Here is a 17,631-nt window from a genome sequence, read left to right as displayed (position 1 = left end):
GTTTATATGGCTAATTGGATGTGAGTTTTCATGAACTATTACTGTTGACATTATCCTTGAGGTAAAATGTTGGGAGGCAAAACTATAAGCCCCTATCTTTCTCTGTGTCCAATTAAAACTCCATACTCATAAGTATTGCATGAATGTTAGCTATTCTGAAAGACTATATGATAGTTGAGTATGTGGACTTGTTGAAAAGATCTTATACATTGACTCTTTCCTATGATATGATAAATTGCAATTGCTTCAATGACTGAGATTGTAGTTTGTTAGTTTTCAATGAAGTTTACGATTCATACTAGATATTGTGATTGAATTATTACTCTAGCGTAGAGATTATTTGACAAGAATTATATAAGGTGTTGTTCTAAGAATGATCATGATGCCCTCATGTCCGTATTTTATTTTTTATCGACACCTCTATCTCTAAACATGTGGACATATTTTTCGATTTCGGCTTTTCACTTGAGGACAAGCAAGGTCTAAGCTTGGGGGAGTTGACACGTCCATTTTGCATCATGCTTTTATATCAATATTTATTGCATTATGGGATGTTATTACACATTATGTCACAATACTTATGCCTATTCTCTCTTATTTTACAAGGTTTACATAAAGAGGGAGAATGCCGGCAGCTGGGATTCTGGGCTGGAAAAGGAGCAAATATTAGAGACCTATTCTGCACAGCTCCAAAAGTCCTGAAACTTCACGGAAGGTGTTTTCCAAATATATAAAAAATACTCAGCGGAAGAAACTCACCAGGGGGGCCACACCCTGCCCACGAGGGTGGGGGGCACGCCCTACCCCCCCAGGGCACGCCCCCCTACCTCGTGGCCCCCCTGGTGTCCCTCCGTTGGCCATCTTCTGCTATATGGAGTCTTTTGATGGGAAAAATCATTAGCCATCTTCTCGGACGAAACTCCGCCGCCATGAGGCGGAAACTTGGTGGAACCAATCTAGGGCTTTAGCGGAGCTGTTCTTCCGGGGAAACTTCCCTTCCGGAGGGGGAAATCATCGCCATCATCATCACCAACGCTCCTCTCATCAGGAGAGGGAAATCTGCATCAACATCTTCATCAACACCATCTCATCTCAAAAGCCTAGTTCATCTCTTGTATCCAATTCTTGTCTTCAAGTTTGGGATTGGTGCTAGTAGGTTGCTAGTAGTGTTAATTACTCCTTGTAGTTGATACTAGTTGGTTTAATTGGTGGAAGATCATATGTTTAGATCCTATATGAATATTAATACCCCTCTGATTATGAACATGTTTATGCTTTGTGAGTAGTTACTTTTGTTCCTGAGAACATGGGAGAAGTCTTGCTATTAGTAGTCATGTGAATTTGGTATTCGTTCGATATTTTGATGAGATGTATGTTGTCTCCCCTCTAGTGGTGTTATGTGAACGTCGACTACATGACACTTCACCATTATTTTGGGCCTCGAGGAAGGCATTGGGAAGTAATAAGTAGATGATGAGTTGCTAGAGTGACAGAAGCTTAAACCCTAGTTTATGCGTTGCTTCGTAAGGGGCTGATTTGGATCCATATGTTTCATGCTATGGTCAGGTTTACCTTAATACTTTTGTTGTAGTTGTGGATGCTTGCAATAGAGGTTAATCATAAGTGGGATGCTTGTCCAAGTAAGGGCAGCACCCAAGCACCGGTCCACCCACATACCAAATTATCAAAGTACCGAACGCGAATCATATGACCGTGATGAAAACTAGCTTGACGATATTCCCATGTGTCCTCGGGAGCGCTTTACATCTTATAAGAGTTTGTCCAGGCTTGTCCTTTGCTACAAAAGGATTGGGCCACCTTGCTGCACTTTATGTACTTTTGTTACATGTTGCTCTTTACAAATTATCTTATCACAAAATTATCTATTACCACTTATTTCAGTACTTGCAGAGAATACCTTGCTGGAAACCGCTTATCATTTCCTTCTGCTCCTCGTTGGGTTCGACACTCTTACTTATCTAAAGGACTACAATAGATCCCCTATACTTGTGAGTCATCAATGCCGAAGTCCCCGAGGCAACCGAACATGTCGATATGGCAATTCAATCAACAAGATGATCATGGGAGTCGATTTATGCCAATTGCGACTATGACGTTGGCTTCTCGAAGTGACCGCGCGACGTAGTGGAAGTCAATCACCTACACAAATAAAATAGTGCGGTCCAAAGGAATAATATAAATATATATAAAATCCTTGCGTAATTGCTTTTCGCAAACATAATTTATTTAAAGATATGTGGCCTGGCGTCGAAGTCAATGTCGATGCAGGGCTTCGGCATGATGCGTTAAAAGCATGGCAAAGCCGAATTCACAGGTCGGCCTGAGCTCCGGATGCGGCGTTCGCCAAACTATGTACGAAAACTAACCAAACCACCACGCGACCATCGTTAATGCGGCCACCATTTGATAGAACTATGTATAGATGATGGAACAAATCAGAGTAATAATTCCTTGGAAAAGCTAAACCCAAACAAACAAAAATTGCTAGGATTAATAGCACCTGGTTTATTTGTTGTAGCAGTCCGAAGAAAGGTTACTCCCTAAATTGGGACTCGATCCGCACACCCCTTGCCTGATGGGTGATGAAGCGATGACATGGTGATGCTGGCAAAGATTGTCTCGCCGAGGCAAAGCCCCCGGTCTAGCTAACGTAACGAACCTAGTCGGTTGGTGACGTCGAAGTCTCCAGAGTAGGTTGACGAATAAATAGCGGAGCCCCTGGTCCAGCCAAGTTGTCGAAGTAGGTCGGCATGATGGACATCGGCTTAAAGAAGCAACAGTGTGGCCATGCCGATGCAGGTTGTAGCTCGTGACATGGTCAATGCCGGCTTGAAGAAGTGACCGTGCGGCGATGCCGGTGTGCCCGCTTCGTGTAGTCCGTGGGGCGGCGATGTTGGTGATGATTTATCCTTCGCGATGCCGAACTCTTGTTGGGCTCGCAGAGATGATGATCCGAAGAAGTTGAGCTCGGCTCAACAAACCGACGACGTGTCTAGCGCAGGTCGGCAACCATAGAGCAACGTTGTTGGGCTGGTTTGACACCGGCGCGATGGTGAAGATCATATTGGAAAAGACATTAAATTTAGCGGAATGTGTTTGAGAACAAAACACGATACCCAATACAAAACTTCCTTAAAAAGGATGTTCGAAATCCCGTTCATAAAAAAGATGAACTTGGGTCGGATTCGTTCTCGCGCAGAAAACATATCTGAAAAGTGATGCACTGATTGAAAGGTTCCTAGAGTTTGGACGATCGGATCGAGCTGAAATTGTGAGGGGTGGTAGATATGGGAATTCCGCAAAAGATGAATGGTTGGATCTTCCAAAGGAACTCCGAGCTGGGCTCTGGTGATCACGCCCTAAACTCGTCCAGATTTGACAGGGCTCCGTAATATCGTAGATTGCCAGAGATTCCTCCATTGGAACTCGACGAAATTTTCCAGGGTTGTTGTAGACTCAATTCCATGCAATTCCACTGAAGCAATTGTTAAAACGATACTCGAGGAGATGGTGGCAGCAGATACAAGTTCGTTGTCCAGAAAGACAGCACGGCCGCCCGAGGGCAATGTTGACGTTGAGCCCCCGAGCTCCATGCATGATTCCTCATGATCTTGATAGAGATTGGAGTTGATGTTGATGAAGGCCCTCATCCGAGCATGACGATCGGAGGTAGGGTGCAGTCCTCGGTCAAGCCAAGGTGACCGGTCGATCCGGCAACAAAGATGCCGACGTCGCAGTTGATCTGCAGTCGAGACATTGATCCTTTGCCGATTACACAGCGAAACTCTCAATGAAAGAACCAATGTCGGTGTCAAAATCGGTGGATCTCGGGTAGGGGGTCCCGAACTGTGCGTCTAAGGTCGATGGTAATAGGAGATAGGGGACATGATGTTTACCCAGGTTCGGGCCCTCTCTATGGAGGTAATACCCTACTTCCTGCTTGATTGATCTTGATGAATATGAGTATTACAAGAGTTGATCTACCACGAGATCGTAATGGCTAAACCCTAGAAGTCTAGCCTATATGACTATGATAATGAATCTATCGACCGGCCTGGCCTTGGCTTATATAATGCACCTGAGGCCTAGGATAACAAGAGTCCTAGCCGAGTACGTTGGTGGAGAGGAGTCATTGTCTTGATCACCAAGTCCAGTGGAATACTCCTTGTATGCGGCAAGGGCTGCCCGAAATGGCCATGAATGAACCGTCGTGGGGGTCCTCGGCCCGATCCAGCTGGTTGGGTGACGACGTGGTGAGTACCCCCTAGTCCATGACACCATCAATAGGTTCGTCATGGTCTAGTAACATGACCTCCAGAACAGGATTACTGTACCACTCTGGTGCGGATCGTGCTCTGGTTGACCTACGAGGTTCGGTAGTAACTTGATTCGAAGTTTCATGATCATAATCATTAGCTTCCTCACTAATTGGTGTAGGAATCACTGGAACTAATTTCTATGATGAACTACTTTCCTATTCGAGAGAAGGTACAATTACCTCATCAAGTTCTACTTTCCTCCCACTCACTTCTTTCGAGAGAAACTCCTTCTCTACAAAGGATTCATTCTTAGCTACGAATATCTTGCCTTCGGATCTGTGATAGAAGGTGTACCCAACAGTCTCCTTTGGGTATCCTATGAAGACACATTTCTCTGATTTGGGTTCGAGCTTATCAGGTTGAAGCTTTTACACACAAGCATCGCAGCCCCAAACTTTAAGAAACGACAGTTTAGGTTTCTTGCCAAACCACAATTCATATGGTGCCGTCTCAACGGATTTAGATGGTGCCCTATTTAACGTGAATGCAGCCGTCTCTAAAGCATAGCCCCAAAACGATAGTGGTAAATCGGTAAGAGACATCATATGTCGCACCATATCTAATAATTTACGACGTTCGGGCACACCATTACGATGTGATGTTCCAGGTGGCGTGAGTTGTGAAACTATTCCACATTGTTTCAAATGAAGACCAAACTCGTAAATCAAATATTCTTCTCCACGATCAGATCGTAGAAACTTTATTTTCTTGTTATGATGATTTTCCACTTCACTCTGAAGTTCTTTGAACTTTTCAAATGTTTCAGACTTACGTTTCATTAAGTAGATATACCCATATCTTATCAAATCATCTGTAAAGGTTAGAAAATAACGATACCTGCCATGAGCCTCAACACTCATTGGACCACATACATCAGTATGTATTATTTCCAACAAGTCAGTTGCTCGCTCCATTGTTCAGGAGAACGCGGTCTTAGTCATCTTGCCCATGAGGCATGGCTCGCAAGCATCAAGTGATTCATAATCAAGTGATTCCAAAAGCCCATCAACATGGAGTTTCTTCATGCACTTTACACCAATATGACCTAAACGACAGTGCCACAAATAAGTTGTACAATTGATAAGTCCATTTTGCGTCATGTTTTCTTACTGTTATTTATGATATTTTTATCCATAATAATTCTTTTTCAAGTAATTCTAATGCCTCTTCTCTCATAATTTGCAAGGTACACACCAAGAGGGAGAATTCCATCAGCTGGAAATCTGGACCTGGAAAAGCTACGTCAGGCTACCTATTCTGCACAACTCCAAACAAGCTGAAATTTCACGGAGATTTTTTATGGAATACTCAAGAATTATTGGAGCAAATAACTACTGGAGGGGGCCCTCTTGGTGGGCACAACCCACCTGGGCGCGCCAGGCAGCCCAAGCGCGCCCTAGTGGGTTGTGCTCTCCTCGGCCCACCTTCGGTACCCATCTTCTGGTATATAGGTCGTTTTGACCTAGAAAAAATAAGGAGAGGACTTTCGGGACGGAGAGCGCCTGCCTCGAGGCGGAACTTGGGCAGGAGCACTTTTGCCCTCTGGCGGAATCGCTTTTGCCATCCGATGGAGCGATTCCGCCGGAGGTACGATAAGCCACAAGTATAGGGGATCACAATAGTTTTTGAGGGTAGAGTATTCAACCCAAATTTATAGATTCGACACAAGGGGAGCCAAAGAATATTTGAAGGTATTAGCAGCTGAGTTTTCCATTCAACCACACCTGGAGATTAATTATCTGCAGCAAAGTGATCAGTAGCAAAGTAGTTTGATAGTTTTGATAGTAGTGACAGTAGCAATGGTAACAGTAACAATGATAGCAATAATAACTTAGCAGAAACAATATAGGATAAATTCGTAGGCATTGGATTGGTGATTTGTTGGATGATATTCATCATGTGACAGTTATAACCTAGGGCGATATTGCACTAGCTCCAGTTCATCGATATAATGTAGGCATGTATTCCGTAAATAGTCATACATGCTTTATTAAAAGAACTTGCATGACATCTTTTGTCCTACCCTCCCGTGGCAACGGGGTCCATATTGGAAACTAAGGAATATTAAGGCCTCCTTTTAATAGAGAACCAGAACAAAGCATTAACACATAGTGAATACATGAAGTCCTCAAACTACGGTCATCACCGAGAGTGGGCCCGGTTGTTGTCACTCCGGGGTTGTCGGATCATAACCGTAGTAGGTGACTATAACTTGCAAGATCGGATCTAGAACATGGATATAATGATGAATTCATAAACGGTTAAGATCTGAAATCATGGCACCCGGGCCCAAAGTGACAAGCATTAAGCATAGCAAAGTCATAGCAACATCAATCTAAGAACATAGTGGATACTAGGGATCGGGCCCTAACAAAACTAACTCGATTACATGATGAATCTCATCCAACTCCTCACCGACCAGTGAGCCTACGAAGGAATTACTCACTCCCGGTGGGGAGCATCATGGAATTGGCGATGGAGAAGGGTTGGTGATGATGAAGAACGAAGGTCCCCTCTCCGGAGCCCCAAACGGACTCCAGATCTGCCATCCCGAGGAAGAACAGGGCTTGGCGGCGGCTCCATCTCATGGATAGCAATAATTTTTTCTCCCTGGTTTTTTTCTAGAATAATGTGAATTTATAGTATCAGGGGGGTCGTCAGCGGGCTCACCATGTGGGTACAACCCACCTGGGCGCGCCAGGAGAGGGGGCGCGCCCTGGTGGGTTGTGCCCACCCAGGGCCCCTCTCTGGTGGGTCTTGGCTCCAGAAATTCTTATTATTGGTATAAAAAATCCTCACAAAGTTTCATTCCATTTCGATCCATGGTAGTTCTGCTGAAAACAGCGTCAGTCCGGGGTTAGTTTCATTCAAATCATGCAAATTAGAGTCTAAAACAAGAGGAAAAGCATGAGAAAAAGTATATACGTTGGAGACGTATCAAGGAACTTCCCTCCCAGAGGGGGAAATCATCGTCATCATCATCACCAACAACTCTCCCGTCTTGAGGAGGGCAGTCTCCATCAACATCTTCAACAGCACCATCTCCTCTCAAACCCTAGTTCATCTCTTGTGTTCAATCTTGTTACCGGAACTATGGATTGGTGCTTGTGGGTGACTAGTAGTGTTGATTACTATATGGTTTATTTGGTGGAAGATTATATGTTTAGATCCAATATGCTATTTAATACCCATATGATCATGTGCATGTTTATCATTTGTGAGTAGTTACTTTTGTTCTTGAGGTCATGGGAGAAATCATGTTGCAAGTAATCATGTGAATTTGATATGTGTTCGATATTTTGATAGTATGTATGTTGTAATTCCCTTAGTGGTGTGATGTGAACGTCGACTACATGACACTTCATCATATTTGGGCCTAAGGGAATGCATTGTGGAGTAGAATTTAGATGATGGGTTGCGAGAGTGACAGAAGCATAAACCCCAGTTTATGCGCTATTCTGTAAGGGCCGATTGGATCCAAAAGTTTAATGCTATGGTTAGAATTTATTCTTAATACTTTTTTCGTAGTTGCGGATGCTTGCGGGAGGGTTAGTCACAAGTAGGAGGCTTGTTCAAGTAAGAATAGCACCGAAGCACCGGTCCACCCACATATCAAATTATCAAAGTACCGAACACGAATTAAACCAACATGATGAAAGTGACTAGATGAAATTCCCGTGTACCCTCAAGAACACTTTGCTTATCATAAGAGACCATTTTGGCTTGTCCATTGCCTCAAAAGGATTGGGCTACCATGCTGCACTTTTGTTACTACTATCGTTACTTGCTCGTTACAAATTATCTTGCTATCAAACTATTCCACTACTTACAATTTCAGCACTTGCAAACATTACCTTGCTGAAAACCACTCGTCATTTCCTTCCGCTCCTCGTTGGGTTCGACACTCTTAATTATGGAAAAGAGATACAATTGATCCCTTATACTTGTGGGTCAACAACTATCATTATTAACTTTGCATCTTTTGGCTTCAATATTATGAATATGTGTATCACTACAATCGAGATTCAACAAAAATAGACCACTCATCAAGGGTGCATGACCATAAAAGATATTACTCATATAAATAAAACAACCATTATTCTCTTATTTAAATGAATAACCGTCTCGCATCAAACAAGATCCAGATATAGTGTTCATGCTTAACGCTAGCACCAAATAACAATTATTTACGTCTAAAACTAATCCCAATGGTAGACGTAGAGTTAGAATGCCGACAGAGATCACATGACTTTGGAACCATTTCCCACGCGCATCGTCACCTCGTCCTTAGCCAATCTTCGTTTAATCCGTAGCCCCAGTTTCGAGTTGTAAATATGAGCAAAGAACTAGTATCAAATACCCAGGCGCTACTACGAGCATTAGTAAGGTACACATCAATAACATGTATATCAAATATACCTTTAACTTTGCCATCCTTCTTATCCGCCAAATACTTGGGGCAGTTCCGCTTCCAGTGACCACTCTCGTTTGCAGTAGAAGCACTCGGTTTCAGGCTTATGTGTAGACTTGGGCTTCCTCCCTTGAGCAGCAACTGGCTTGCTATTCTTCTTGAAGTTCCCCTTCTTCCCTTTGCCCTTTTCTTGAAACTAGTGATCTTGTTCACCATCAACACTTGATATTCCTTCTTGATCTCTACCTCCACAGCATTTAGCGTCGGAAGAGCTCGGGGATTGTTTTTTTCCATCCCTTGCATATTATAGTTTATCACGAAGCCTTTACAGCTTGGTGGCAGTGATTAAAGAACTCTGTCAATGACACTATCATCAGGAAGATTAACTCCCTGTTGAGTCAAGTGGTTATGGTACCCAGACATTCTGAGTATGTGTTCACTGACAGAACTATTCTCCTCCATCTTGCAGCTATAGAACTTGTTGGAGACTTCATATCTCTCAACTCAGGCATTTTCTTGAAATATTAACTTCAACTCCTGGAACATCTCATATGCTCCATTATGTTCAAAACATCTTTGAAGTCCCGATACTAAGCCGTAAAGCATGGCACACTGAACTATCGAGTAGTCATCAGCTTTGCTCTGCCAGACGTTCATAACATCTGGAGTTGCTCCTGCAGCGGGTCTTGCACCTAGCGGTGCTTCTAGGACGTAATTCTTTCATGCAACAATGAGGATAATCCTCATGTTATGGACCCAGTCCATGCAGTTGCTACCATCATCTTTCAACTTAGCTTTCTCTAGGAATGCATTAAAATCCAAGGGAACGGTAGCACGCGCCATTGATCCACAACAACATAGATATGCAAAAACTATTAGGTACTAAGTTCATGATAAACTAAAGTTCGATTAATCATATTACTTAAGAACTCCCACTTAGATAGACATCCCTCTAGTCATCTAAATGATCACGTGATCCATATCAACTAAACCATGTTCGATCATCACGTGAGATGGAGTAGTTTTCAATGGTGAACATCACTATGTTGAACATATCTACTATATGATTCACGTTCGACCTTTTGGTCTCAGTGTTCTGAGGCCATATCTGCATATACTAGGCTCGTCAAGTTTAACCCGAGTATTATGCACATGCAAAACTGGCTTGCACCCGTTGTATGTGAACGTAGAGCTTATCACACTCGATCCTCACGTGGTGTCTCAGCACGATGAACTGTAGCAACGGTGCATACTCAGGGAGAACACTTGTACCTTGAAATTTAGTGAGGGATCATCTTGTAATGCTACCACTGTATTAAGCAAAATAAGATGCATAAAGGATAAACATCACATGCAATCAAAATATGTGAAATGGTTTGGCCATCATCATCTTGTGCCTTTGATCTCCATCTCCAAAGAACCGTCATGATCTCCATCATCACTGGCTTGACACCTTGATCTCCATCGTAGTGTCGTTGTCGTCTCGCCAACTATTGCTTCTACTACTATCGCTACCGCTTAGTGATAAAGTAAAGCAATTACATGGCGATTGCATTTCATACAATAAAGCGACAACCATAAGGCTCCTGCCAGTTGCTGATAACTTTTACAAAACATGATCATCTCATACAACAATTTATATCTCATCACGTCTTGACCATATCATATCACAACATGCCCTGCAAAAGCAAGTTAGACGTCCTCTACTCTGTTGTTGCAAGCTTTACGTGGCTACTACGAGCTTCTAGCAAGAACCGTTCTTACCTATGCATCAAAACCACAATGATTTTTCATCAAGTGTGTTGTTTTAACCATCAACAAGGACCGGCCGTAGTCAAACTCGATTCAACTAAAGTTGGAGAAAGAGACACCCGCCAGCCACCTATGTGCAAAGCACGTCGGTAGAACCGGTCTCATGAACGCGGTCATGTAATGGCGGTCCAGACCGCTTCATCCAACAATACCGCTGAATCAAAGTAAGACGTTGGTGGTAAGAAATATCACCCACAACTCTTTGTGTTCTACTCGTGCATATCATCTATGCATAGACCTAGATCGGATGCCACTGTTCAGGAACGTAGAATGCAATTTCAAAAAAATTCCTACGATCATGCAAGATCTATCTAGGAGATGCATAGCAACGAGACGGGGAGAGTGTGTCCACATACCCTCGTAGACCGAAAGCGGAAGCGTTAGGTTAACGCGGTTGATGTAGTTTAACGTCTTCATGATCCAACCGATCCAAGTACCGAATGTACGGCACCTCCGTGTTCAGTACACGTTCAGCTTGATGACGTCCCTCGAGCTGTTGATCCAGTAGAGGGTCGATGGAGACTTCCGACAGCATGACGACGTGGTGACAGTGATGGTGATGTGATCCGCGCAGGGCTTCGCCTAAGCACTACGACAATATGACCAGAGGAATAGAATGTGGAGCGGGCACCGCACACGGCTAAGAGATTTCTTGGTGTGCCTTTGGGGTGCCCCCCACCCCCGTATATAAAGGGGGGAGGAGGAGGCCGGCGGCCTAGAGGGGCGCGCCATGAGGGGAGTCCTACTTGGAGTCCTAGTGCAAGTAGGATTCGCCCCCTCCCATTTTCTTTCTCCACCGGAGTGAATAGGAAGGAGAGGGAGAGGGAAAGGGAAGGGGGAACCGCCCCCTCCTCCTTGTCCTATTCGGACTCCCTAGGAGGGGGCGCATGGCCACCCCCTGCGGGCTTCCCTCTCTCTCCCTTAGACTCATGTTGGCCCAACACTTCCCCAGGGGGGTCCAGTAACCCCTCGGTACTCCGGAAAAATACCCGAATCACTCGGAACAATTCCGATGTCCGAATATAACCTTACAATATATGAATCTTTACCTCTCGACCATTTCGAGACTCCTCGTCATGTCCGATCTCATCCGGGACTCCGAACAAACTTCGATCACAAAAAACACATAACTCATAATACAAATCATCATCGAATGTTAAGCGTGCAGACCCTATGGGTTCGAGAACTATGTAGACATGACCGAGACACATCTCCGATCAATAACCAATAGAGCAACCTGGATGCTCATATTGGCTCCTACATATTCTACGAAGATCCTACATATTGGCTCCTACATATGTCATTCCGTTTGTCATCGGTATGTTACTTGCCTGAGATTCGATCGTCGGTATCATCATACCTAGTTCAATCTTGTTACCGTCAAGTCTCTTTACTCATTCTGTTATGCATCATCCCGCAACTAACTCATTAGTCACATTGCTTGCAAGGCTTATAGCGATGTGCATTACCGAGAGGGCCCAGAGATACCGCTCAGATACACAGAGTGACAAATCCTAATCTTGATCTATGCCAACTGAACAAACACCTTCAAAGACACCTGTAGAGCATCTTTATAATCACCCGGTTACGTTGTGACATTTGATAGCACACAAGGTGTTCCTCCGGTATTCAGGAGTTGCATAATCTCATAGTCAGAGGATATGTATAAGTCGTGAAGAAAGCAATATCAATGAAACTAAACGATCATAATGCTAAGCTAACGGAAGGGTCTTGTCAATCACATCATTCTTTAATGATGTGATCCCGTTAATCAAATGACAACTCATGTCTATGGCTAGGAAACTTAACCATCTTTGATTCAACGAGCTAGTCAAGTAGAGGCATACTAGTGACATATTGTTTGTCTATATATTCACACATGTATTATGTTTCCGGTTAATACAATTCTAGCATAAATAATAAACATTTATCATGATATAAGGAAATATAAAGAACAACTTTATTATTGCCTCTAGGGCATATTTCCTTCACTAGTGAGTAATTGTGGATTGGTTGAAATACTTGTGTTAAGGTTTGTGATTTCCGAAGCATACACGTATTGTGAACCGTTATGTGACGAAGTCGGAGGATGATTTATTTTTCATTGTCCTCCTTATGAGTGGCGGTCGGGGACGAGCGATTGTATTTTCCTACCAATCTATCCCCCTTGGAGGATGAGTGTAGTACTTTGTTTCGATAGCTAATAGACTTTTGCAATAAGTATGTGAGTTCTTTATGTCTAATGTTCAGTCCATGGATTATACGCACTCTCACCCTTCCATCATTGCTAGCCTCTTCGGTACCGTGCATTGCCCTTTCTCACCTCGAGAGTTGGTGCAAACTTCGTCGGTGCATCCAAACCCCGTGATACGATACGCTCTATCACATATAAGCCTCCTTATATCTTCCTCAAAACAGCCACCATACCTACCTATCATGGCATTTCCATAGCCATTCCGAGATATATTGTGTCGTGGAATTGACACGGCAGATGTCCTAGAGCAAGGACTTAGTCGTAGGGCCATCGCACTAGGAAGCTTAAAGGGGTTAATCGGGACAAAGGACACACGGGAGAGTTTTTATACTAGTTCGGCCCCTTATGATGAAGGTAAAAGCCTACATCTATTTGGGATTGGTATTGCTGAGGTTTCGATCTTCAAGAGGCTCAACTCGCCGGCTTGGTTATCGACTTGGTTGTCTCTTCTCCTAAACCGCCGCCGGGTCGTCCCCTTATATACACGGGTTGATGCCTGGTGGCCTACTGAGTTCCGGCCGGCTCATAATCGTGTCCGGTTCGGTGACTTCCTTTACATGCCTTTCTTTACAAGTCTTCCCTTACATACGGCGGTTTACAGTATCAGGCCTTAAGCCGGCCCCAAGCCTTTGGGCCTTCTATACGTTTAGTAAACAATCATCTTGAATGTTTATCGGGCTTCTTATGTAACCCGTCATTAGGGCTGACCCGGCCCCTCCTGGGCGGGTCATACTGGTAGTAATATCCCCAACATTAGGCCCCAGGTTGACTTTGAACTTTGTTCTTTGTCAATCTTCAATACTTAGATGGAATTCATCCTCTCTCTGAAAACTTCTGTAACCCGCCGTGACGTCATATTCTGAAAACACAAAACTTTCATGATGTCATCTTCCAACGGATCTTTTATTTTTTAATACCTTTCGAGAATCGAGGCGCCCATTTAGTTGGATAATCATTATTCGGGTCTCCTTGATTTTCGTGCCCGCCTGTTCGCGTACTCCCTTATAAATAGGCACGACCTAGGTCTTTTTCATTCTCCCCATTCGGTCATCTTCCTCCTCTCACTGTTTCGCTGCTGCTCGAGCTCTGTCGTTGCCACCGCCGCAGATCTCCTCATCTTCTCCACCTCAGGCCGCTGCATCGACCTGATTTGACCAGAGAAACACGACGAACCTCCACGGTAGCCCTGCATCTGTAAGTCCCTTTCCTTCTCTGCCTTAGATCTGCATTACGGCTTCTCGAGTTCGTCGGTGTTCGTCGCTGCCTGTTACAGACTCTTGATAGATTTCACCTCCGATGCCCTTTCCTGATCGTCAGATAATGTAGAACTGCTGCGGTAGCTGTCTTGCATTCATTTTTGATAGTAGTAGATCCCTTTTTCCTATATAGATGCTTTGTTAGCTGATAAACTCATCTGTACTGGACTTTTAGGTCTAGAATATTTTCATTTTGGTACAGCCTTTTGATCCAAAATAATGATGATAGCTTGGTGAAACTTGTTTATGCCAACACTTAGCTGAATCTGCTTTCTGAGAAAGTATGTAGTCATGGCGGCTTACCACTCCGGCTTTCTTTTCCTTATATGTCATTAGCCTTTAGTTTAAGCTGCCGTTACTTGTTTTATAACTTCAACCTTTTGCCGTAAATTGAGTCGGCATGTTGTTTTTCCTTTTCCAGTCCCTTGCACATCATGTTGTCAAAGACACCCACCATCTGCAATTGGGTCCCCTCAACCATAACTGAGGAGCGTCTGAAAGAGTTCTTCCTCATTGGGTTTCTGCCTTCAAGAAACATCATGTCTTATCGTGCTCCTGACCCGGAAGAAGAACGACCCAATCCAAAAGATGGCAAAGTGATCGTCTTTACTGATCACATGAACCGGGGCTTCTCACCGCCCGGCTCAAAGTTTTTCAGAGAAGTTCTTCACTTTTTCAAACTCCATCCTCAGGATATTAGGCCCAATTCCATATCCAATATTTGTAACTTCCAAGTGCTCTGTGAGGTATATCTTCAGCAAGAGCCGACTATGGAACTATTTAGAGAGTACTTCTCTCTGAACCAGCAGAACGCGAGCACCAATGGCCTTAGCTTAGAACTTGGAGGCATCTCAATTCAGCGCCGGCAGGGTGTGGTTTTCCCTCTCATAGTTTTACCAAGTCACCCAAAGGACTGGAACCAAACTTGGTTTTATTGTCAGGACATCTCACCCGCCAACGAGAAGCCACTATCGGGTTACCGCCCCGATCGTCTTGACACCAAGTTCGCCCTACCAGATAAACTTACTGTTGCTGAACGCAAGAAGCTGCTTCCATCTATCAGAAGAATCAACGGTTTGTTGGGGAACGGTTTAACCGGAGTCGATCTAACCCGCTGCTGGATCTTATGGCGGATTATTCCATTAAGCCGTCGTTCAAAGTTGATGTATGAATATGGTGGAGACCCGGACGACTCTCTCCGTCATACCCCGGTTCAACTAACCGAGGAGGACGTTGTCGCAATGTCAAATGTTCTGGTGAATGCGAAGTATGAAGATTGGAGTGTTGTTGGGTTAAATCCCTTCTGTAAATTTAACCCGGCACCAGAAGTAAGGATATTCTGATCTTTTTTCCTCTGTATTTTGTCTAGCCGTATTGTTTATCACTGATCCTTCCTCTTGTCTTTGTAGGCCAACTCTGATTTTTGGAAAGTGAAATATGATCACGAAGCTGCCAAGAAGGCGAAACTTGCCGCCATGAACGCCAAGAAATCGACCCGGAGGACGAAGAAGAAGAAGAAAACTACTGTTGAAGATTTACTGAAACTAGATGACACGTCTGACTCGGAGGTAGCCCTTGATTCCCTTGGCCAACTTTTTAACAATCTTATTGACACTGATCCTTACCAGGATGACACTGGGGCCAGTCAGGCCAGGGAAGCAGAGGTAACTATCATTTCCTCTGACTCAGAGCCCTTACCAAGACACAAAGTTCGACGAGTGGTTTGTAAAGTAAGGTTTTCTAACCCCTTAGCTCACTCGGATCCCAACTTTCATTTGAAAAAGCAGCAACATGAAAGCCGCCGTGAAGTTGAGATTGAAGATGAGCCGGCTGTCATCCTTCAACAGACCCCTCGAAAACACCTGACCGAGGTTTACTTATTACTGTCCTTAACTTGTTTTAATGAATCCTGCTCCTTGTATTTCTTTTAACTCCTTTCTTTTACCTTTTCAGGAGGTGTCTCGTTCCTCAGGCGACTCATCACAAACACAATTTCCGGCTTTCAAGACTGCTCCTGGGTAATCAGAAATCCTCTTTCCTTCCGGGTTGATCAATTGTATCTTGATGCTGACTATCCTGCAATATTTTTTCCTTAGCGGCCAGGCTAAATCCAAGAAGGCGAAGGCAGCAAAACCGGCGGAAGACCCACCAGTACTAGCATCTGACCCGGCTAGGCCGCCTTCTCCATTAACTGTCGCCCCAGAAGACCGGCCTATTGTCAATGAAACAAATCCTCCGGAGCCGTCCCTTGACAAAGCCACTATGAATCCTTCTACAGCTGGACCGTCAAGCTCAACCGACCCGCCGTCTCCACGTGTTCAAGATGTTCAAATTACTGGGAGCCGCTTTGTTGAGTCGGGGAACACAACGGTGTTGGCTCGGTGCACAGCAAAGCAAGAAGCATTGGAGAGGCAGAAGGTTCACTTTGATGTTGCCAATTATGACCGTCTCAATGCCAGTGATATCTTATCCGGCTATCTTAGTCATGTACACTCCAGTCGTGAGTCTGAGATCGAGATGGTCAAGCAGCTTCAATTGAAGTATGAGGTACTTTGTTTCCGGTTTACTAATATTCCTTCAGCCCCCAAGTCTTCAGATTATGAGGGAAACAGAATAACCTGTAGGCTTAAAGTACAGTCCGAGACTTTTACCTCTGAATCTTTGCCTGGCATTGATAGAAACAAAAACTTCACCTATAGTCCCCAAGGACCGGTTTATTTTGACCATCAATGAATCGGTACTTTAGAATTTAAAATCGTCTTCAAAATACTTAATCCTCCGATTTAACCTTGATAAATGTGCTGAACTGCGTACATTAGCCCCCAAGTGCCAAGTGCTGTTACTTTGTAAGGGACTTGGGACTTTAAATATGTTTGTAGAGTCGTAAAAGTTTGATTTGGCATACATTAGCCCCCAAGTGTCAAGTGTTTTTCTCGTAAAGTACTTTGAGACTTGAATCTTGAATTTGGATATTTGAATTTGAAACCAAGTCTTGACTTAACCGGACGTTTCACAGAATGCCTTGTCGGAATTGAACTCTCAATTGTCGGACGAAAAGACCCGGCTAGCAAGTCAAGAGTCCGAAATCAAATCTTCCACTTCCAAACTGCAAATGAGCCTTTCTGCAACGGAAAATTTGAAGACCAGCTTTGCTACCAAGGAGAAGGCTTGGGAAAATGATAAAACACTCCTGACCCAACGAGCTGAGACAGCCGAAACAGCTCTGAAAGAAATTTCAACAGAGCTGAACAGTTTGAAGGGCCGGGTGTCTCAGATGGTCGCTGCTATCTTTGGTAAGCTGCCGGATTTGACCTTTCGTATAATTTTTGACAAACTGGAATATGATCCGCCAACTTACTCTGTTAAAAATATATGCAGGTTCGCGAAGTAAAAATCTGAGCCAAGACCCGTTGATTAAACTGAAAGTAGTATACACCTTGGTTGAACAATTGTATATTGGTGCACAACGGGCTCTGGCCGCTATCTCTCCTGCAAATCAAGGACCCAACCGGCTTAGCGATGTCCTGAAGAAGTTGTCCATCCTTCCAGCTAGATTCC

Source organism: Triticum dicoccoides, chromosome 1A (genome assembly GCF_002162155.2).
Source record: "Triticum dicoccoides isolate Atlit2015 ecotype Zavitan chromosome 1A, WEW_v2.0, whole genome shotgun sequence".
Classification (NCBI taxonomy): Eukaryota; Viridiplantae; Streptophyta; class Magnoliopsida; order Poales; family Poaceae; genus Triticum; species Triticum dicoccoides.
The sequence above is the reverse complement of the archived record's forward strand: the minus strand, read 5'-3'. Positions refer to the sequence as shown.